This window comes from Trachemys scripta, chromosome 5, assembly GCF_013100865.1.
Source record: "Trachemys scripta elegans isolate TJP31775 chromosome 5, CAS_Tse_1.0, whole genome shotgun sequence".
Classification (NCBI taxonomy): Eukaryota; Metazoa; Chordata; order Testudines; family Emydidae; genus Trachemys; species Trachemys scripta.
The window spans coordinates 10,767,831-10,775,093 of record NC_048302.1 but is presented as its reverse complement, the minus strand read 5'-3'; positions in this window follow the sequence as shown (position 1 = coordinate 10,775,093).

The following is a 7,263-nucleotide window of genomic DNA, read 5'->3' as shown; positions in this document are numbered from 1 at the left end:
AACTATCAGAATCTGGCCTTTTACAAAACAAAAATTTTACATCAGTAAAGATGGCTCCTAATATTCATAAGCTTGGGGAAAATTTGGATAAAGATCTGGATTTGCAGCTCATATATTTCTCTCTTAAACACAGCCACGGACAGCAAATGTGGTTTTAAGTTCAGAGATGCCTCATTTAAAACATACACCGTAATCAGTGCTCTTGCACGGCACTGAGTTCACAAAACTCTGTTCGACTGAAAACCATTGAAGCTTTACATTGTTCTTGTAAATAGCTGTGGACTAGTACATTTACTAGAACCCCTCTAGTCCAAGTTAATAATGTCACATGTTTTCCCATATGGGTCAGGCTAATATCTCTTTTGGAGACCCTCAACTCTGTCTGACATGTAACATGGGCAATACTACCTGCCTGTAAAACTGACCCTGACTAAAGTTCAGAAGCTCTGGTTCTTCACCTGATTAGGTTGCAAAGGACATGCCCAGGAGAGCAGTGAGACATTCAGTCAGATGATATTCAGAGACAAAGGCAGAACTGGTTGAAAATGTAAAAAGCAGATTCATGAATGAAAGCCTTGAGTCCAGGTCACTATTATTCATGGCTTCATGAGATTCTGTATTTAAGACTACGTATACAACCACAAGGTAGTCACAAAAAAGTGTTGCTGAATCCTGAAAGTTCCATGAGTTTGAGCACAAATCATTATTCAGCCAAAAGTTTGTACCAGAAGTAAATTATTCACTCTTTGCTGGTCACTGTTTGTTGTTGTTGTTTCCTAGTTTAAGAAGTTTCAGCAGATGAATTCATACTGCAAACAGTTAATGGTCAAAGTGAACAGTTGGCTGACCACCCATAGGCTAACGATTGTTGATTTAGACTACTATTCGGTGCATGCCAAATATGTTCACAAAAGTCAGGATCCATTCATCAATGAGCCACAAACTGAAAGAAAAGCTAAATTCACAATGGATATTATTTTTAGAGGTAATCCTGCCAGCTCCACACAGGGGAATTATTCAGATTTGGATGATCTTCAGTGTGGAACTATAAGGGCTACTATGTGTAGTGCAAGGGAGTGGGGTCAAATAGCAGTATCATAAAAACAGGTGGAGAAGACAGAAGGATGGAAGATTCTCATTTCTACATGTACGTACCAATACATTTCCCTGTGCAATGGCCCAGAAGGCCCAAAGAGGGCTTTACATACCAGCAAATGAGACTGGCTTGAAGATGGACAGCACTTGCATTAACTATTACTAGTGTTTAAGCATTTAGATGCATTACCAATTCTTGATTTTAATTTGTGTGGAGCATTTCCCCAAAAACTTCTCGGAGGTAGGGTCCCCATGATGAACAGTTTGCTTATTCTTCAAATTTTCTCAGTGCTCACCAGCTGGGGATCATTCTGTCCCTTGCACCCTTTGCTGTGGGTCTCAGTTACCATGCATTTACCCAATTGCCTAGACTGACTTTTCTTCTGTTTGGCCCTCTCTCGGGTCAGAAAACAGGAGGCCATACCGGATCTGGTTGAGCTGTGCTTGGCACAGAACCAAACACGGGGCAAGGTGGTTTTATGTGGCCCCTGGGTTGGCTGAGTGGAGGCAGAATAGATCCAACTCCCAGCTTCTGTAAACTGCATTGCATTGAAGTTCCTGTTCCAAAATCTCTAGTCATTTCCTCCAAATGTCAGCGTGGCCAACACTTGTGATGTTATCCCACATCTCGCAATATTTGGTGGTGGGGTTTGAGCACCAGCTCTGGCAGACAAATGGTTTCATGAAAACCTCAGCTTTTATTTAAAAAATGAAAATAAAATAGAAGTAAAGCTTCTAGCCCTCATGATTGCACACATAACCTGAAAACAAGGCATGAGAGCACCCTGAAGGTTTGAAACCCAAGATGCAATTAAACCTCCCCCCCCTCCCCAACACCAAATATTAAGCCAGTTTCATGATTTTTGAGGGCCAGGCCTATGATTTTTGAACACTTGGGTTAGCAGTAATGCACACAGCAGGGCTAGTGCAAGGTAATGGAGGTTTCAGTCAGTTTTGCTGCCATGTAACAATTCATTTCAGCACTCTTGGTGGTACATAAGTCTGCTTGAAAGCCACCATCCTTTTGTCAAGGCTAACAGAGAAAAGCATGTTCCCCAAATTAGACGTAGGCTAAAGAAATAAGAACTCCTTGATCTAAGTGTCTCAAGCTTGGGGTCTGGTCCTTCAACTGAGAGAAAACCGGCTGCTTAGGATAGTATTTCAAACTAGGAACTGTCAGCAAGAACCTCCCAGCTCCTCTTCTCTGCATGGCAATGGAGGGCGAGAAGCAAGCTCTCAAATAGCCAGGTCTCAGGTTACTTATAGCCTTAAAGGAAACCACCAACAACTTGTATTGTGTCTGGAAGTGAACAGCAAGCCAGTACAGAGAAGAGCACAGGTGTTACCTGTTTACTGCAGCTCACTTCACTCAGAAGCATGCAGCTACATTCAGTACCAGAATGGGGGAGATCCTCAGCTGGCTAGCTCCATTAACTTCAGCGTGTGCTCAACAAGCCACAGCACATGGTTGGTATTGCCTAGACTAGAGGATGGGGAGCATGCAACAGCATCAAATCAGAGCATTCACACAGCAGTTAAAGCAGCACCTGGTTATGGAGCAAGAGTTCATCAGGGGTACATAGTTGGTACTGTGATAAAAAGAGAAGCAGGCACCGCCTCATGAAGACAGAGAGAACTCACTCAGAAGAACTGAGATTTCTGCATGTTTTAAACATTGACCATGATACTCTATAAGGGCTGGTCTACACTAGGGGGGAGGAAATCGATCCAAGATACGCAACTTCAGCTACGTGAATAGCCTAGCTGAAGTCGAAGTATCTTGGATCGAATTACCTGGGGTCCAGACGGTGCAGGATTGACAGTCGCGGCTCCCTTGTCAACTGCGCTACCGCCGCTCACTCTGGTGGAGTTCCGGAGTCGACGGTGAGCACGTTCGGGGATCAATATATCGCGTCTTAACGAGACATGATATATCAATCCCGGATAAATCGATTGCTACCCACTGATATGGCGGGTAGTGAAGACGTACCCTTGTAAGGCAGCTTTGCACTCTGGCAGTGTAAATGGTCTAGCAGTGAGTGTAAAAGTAATTTACACCCATTTTAAGGCTTCTTTTTTGCTACCAGAATGGTATAAAGGGGGCCTCAGTGTAAACAGGAACCAGGAGCATTCTTTTCATCATGGGTAATGAGCACAGAGGAGTCAACTTTGGCAGGAAAGTTGGTCCAGCTCCTGCACTGTTATTAACAGCATGAGAAACCAGCTCAGTCCCCAAATGCTCAGGCCTCTAGAGACATCCAAGACACACTGGGCATTCAATAAGGTACTAACCTTGGCTAAACCAAAATAAGCCTCACTTAAACTGAAGTAAGAGTGTCCTCACCGGGGCTGACTGGTGTGACTTTCTCATGGAGATGAGGCGAAAGCCTCAGTGGAGTGTATTTGCCGTTTATCTCTTTCAGCAGCCACCATGTTGCTGACAGAACGCAGAGCCTCCAGACACCGTGGAACGTTTGCAATCGGTGTATGGGTGACAAGATTTTGCACAGCACTTAGTGAGGACTTAAAATGGGAGACAATGGGATTGCACTGGTATTACTGAGGATGTAATTTAGCCTGCAGGATCTTTACTAATGTTTCGTTCACCGCATATACACAGAGTTAGAAACAAAACAAATTCTCTTTGTGAAAGGTTGCAGTGAAACGCTACTTTGTTTGTAAGAGTTCAGAACCCCCACACACACAACAACCAAGTACAGACAGAGGCAGAGCAGGTCTATACTTAAAGCGGTGCAGCTGTGAAGGCACTGCTACACCAGCAGGGGAGCTTCTCCTGTCCGTGTAGTTAATCCTCCTCTGCAAGAGTCAGTAGCTATGTCAACAGGAGAAGCCATCCCATCAACATAGCACTGTCTACATCAGGGGTTAGGTCAGTATAATTGCATCACTCAGTTTGTTGTGTAGACCTGGCCTCTGGCAAAGAACTCACCTTGCTCCAGGCTGGCTCTTTTGCAGAAGACACAGATTGCACACTTCCCTAAGGGAAGTCCCCTAGCCTGCACGCCAGACAACCCCCTTAAAGCTTGAAATGATAGCTTGTAATATTAACATAGTCAGGGCCGCCCAGAGGGCGGGGGCAAGTGGGGCAATTTGGTCCAGGGGCCCCCACAAGAGTTTTTTGGAGCCCCTGGAGCAGGGTCCTTCACTCGCTCCGGGGGCCCTGGAAATCTCTTGCAGGGCCCGGGCCCCCAGAGCTTCTTCTGCTCCGGGTCTTTGGCAGCAGTACGGCGGCGGGGAGTCCTTCCACCCCGGGACCCGCCGCTGAAGTGCTGGGTCTTTGGCGGCAATTCGGCAGCGGGAGCCCCCTGCCGCCGAAGACCCCAGGCCCCCTGAATCCTCTGGGCAGCCCTGAACACAGTTTTCAAACATCCCACAATTAATAGCAACTGTAAGAAACTCGCCATCCTGGAGAGCCCCCTCAAGGCACAGTGTGGCATTGCAGCCACTCTACCTCAGCTTCCCCACCATGTTGTTTGGTCTGTCTACTCCCACTGTAGAGGGGGCTTAGGGTTGCCAACTTTCCAATTTTTCAAAATTGGACACTACAGGCACCCCTGTTGCTCCCCTCCCCCCCGCCCATGTCGGTCGCTCTCTCCCCACCCCAGGACACACCTGCCACCTGCAGAGCCAGGCTGGGAGAAGCTGATGTGGAGCCTGCCTGCCTGCCTGCCTAACTGGGGCATAGCAGGGCGGAAATGGGGCCGTCCCCGGAGCCAGGGGCCATCAGGACCCCGGGAGGCTGAGGAGGCGGGACAGGCAGTCATGGGTGGCAAGCTCGGCCTCTGGCTCCATGCCTCAAATGCCAGGTGCTGCCAGGATCCCTCTCCCCTGCGGCGCTGGTACCTACCTTGTCGGCGGAGCTGGGAGCCAGTTCCTCAGATCCGCTGAGCCCATCCGCTGAGCTCCTCCGGCAGCAGCTGCAATCGGCCTCCTGGCAATGGAGGCCGATTGCAGTTACCCTGGTAACCAGACTGTTGCTGTCTAGTCACAGTAGTGACCGGACACTGCACAGGTCCCCTTTCAACTGGACTTTCCAGTCAAAAACCAGACACCTGGCAACCCTAGGCTTGACCCTCCCACCAAGCTACTTTAAAGCCTTCAGTCCCTTCCAGGGTAACAGAGTCTCTTAGTCCAAGTCCAAAAACAATATCAAAACAAAAGACTCTTCAGCCCTACCAGGCTCAGGCTTCGGTCTCCTTCCTCACAGGCAGGGTCCCAGCAGCAATGGCCTGGCCCACTGTCTGACTGCCAGCTCTTGGGTTCCCATCAACCCAACCATCTAGGCCAGGTCTAGCTTCCCACCAAGGGCCTCTGGCAGGCTGTAGCCCTCAGCCAGTTCCTAGCCTGAGCCCAGCTTCTTGTCCCACATGGAGCAGCCTGTCCACTCTCCTCGTCAGCCAGTCTGAATGCTGGGCTTTCCTCCTCTTAGGCCAGCTCCCCCTACAGTGGTAATCCTTAGGGCATTCTTGCCTCAGGGATAGTCACAAGACTTTTCCCCCTCACCCAGGGGATTCTGGCCACCTTCCCCCACAACTCCCCCCCAGCTTCCTCTTCTTCCTTCTGAGTCACACACCTGCCCAGCTGAATGAACAGGGCTGACTGGCCCCAGGCCCTCAAAGCAACAGGCCACCTGTTACAATGCTGATTCATGAGCGGGTAAGAGCCCAGCCTGAGTTTGAAGGGCAGGCAGGTAGGGGAAAAAACCCCCACAACTGACATCTTTTACTTGGGAACCTCAGCAAATCTGTTCTGGAGACTCAGATGATAAACCTTGAACCCTGTAAGGTCACTTCATAATTCCCCTATGGAGTAGATACATCTTCTCCCTCTTTTGCTGTTCCCCTTTGTACCAGCACTGCAGGGAGGTGCAGACAAAATCCCTGGGGTTCTGTGGCAGAGCTGTTACCCCAACACTCCCCTCTTGGCTGGTTGTGGCACTGTAGCCTCTTGCCTCAGTTTCCTTGGCCAGCTCCAGCCATAAGAGCATCCTGACCCTCTGTCCAGAGCCCTGCTAGGGCCACAGTGTCTTTTACCAGAGTCCAAAAGAAACACATACTAAAGCAAACCTTTGGCCTGGCTAGGCTCAGCTGGCAGACACCTCATCACAGGTGTGCCTCTACCACTCTAGATTATCCTCAGATCAACCTCAATCAACAAACCCCTCCCCTCACTCAGGGGCTCCATTCCAGCTAACCCCCAGAGAAGCCTATCTGTTTTTCTCTCCATCTTAGCTTTCTTTCAGGCTGCTTCCCAGAGAGTAAAACCTTTCCATCTTCTGTTCTCTGGGTCTCCCTCACCAGCTCTTTATGGGGGCAGGGGAAACGGGAGCTCCCATACAGGTGGGCTTTATTTCTAATTAGGCCTGGCCCATCCTCTAGGTGCACCCTAGCTGATTTAATTGGCCTCGGGGCCCATATTCACCATTGCACAGTGCGCGTTGGATATACAACCCATCACAGACTGTCTCCCTGCTTTTCACCCCTTCTCCTGTAAACAACAGCATGATTTACACAGGAGCCATTTCACATTGCTAATGCAATAATAGAGCGTTTGGCTATGTGAAGTATTCACAACACTGCGCAGGACAGCAGCTTGCACTCGCCGCCAGTGCCAGGAAGAGAGGGAGGAGGGCACACTGCTGGCTAAATGTTGACTCTGAGTCCCAATTCAGCCACTGATTGGCTGAAATTTCCTCGTAAGACATAGGGAGATGCCTGTAACCTCTAGCCCTTCGTCCACATGTGTGCACAGGGCAAAATGCATAGGCTCTGTATTGTCGTTTTAATGTTTAGTTGCCTGAATAAAGGCTGATATTTGGAAAATGCATGTCAGGTTTACCACCTTTTAAGGGATGCCATTGACTTGAAATCTAGGCAGTTTTTAAAAATTGTAACCCTGTCTTGGATCCCCGTCACCAATTTTGGTGTTTTATAGTAACATTTTCCTGTTTGTTTTTAAAAACATTCTCGCTCCAGTTACTGTGTGAAAGACCCACACAAACAGGGGAAAGTACCTAGTGCAGGGGTGGGCAAACTTTTTGGCCCGAGGGCCACATTGGGGTTGCAAAATTGTATGGAGGGCCGGGTAGGGAAGGTTGTGCCTCCCCAAACAGCCTGGCCCCTGCCCTCATCCACTCTCTCCCACTTC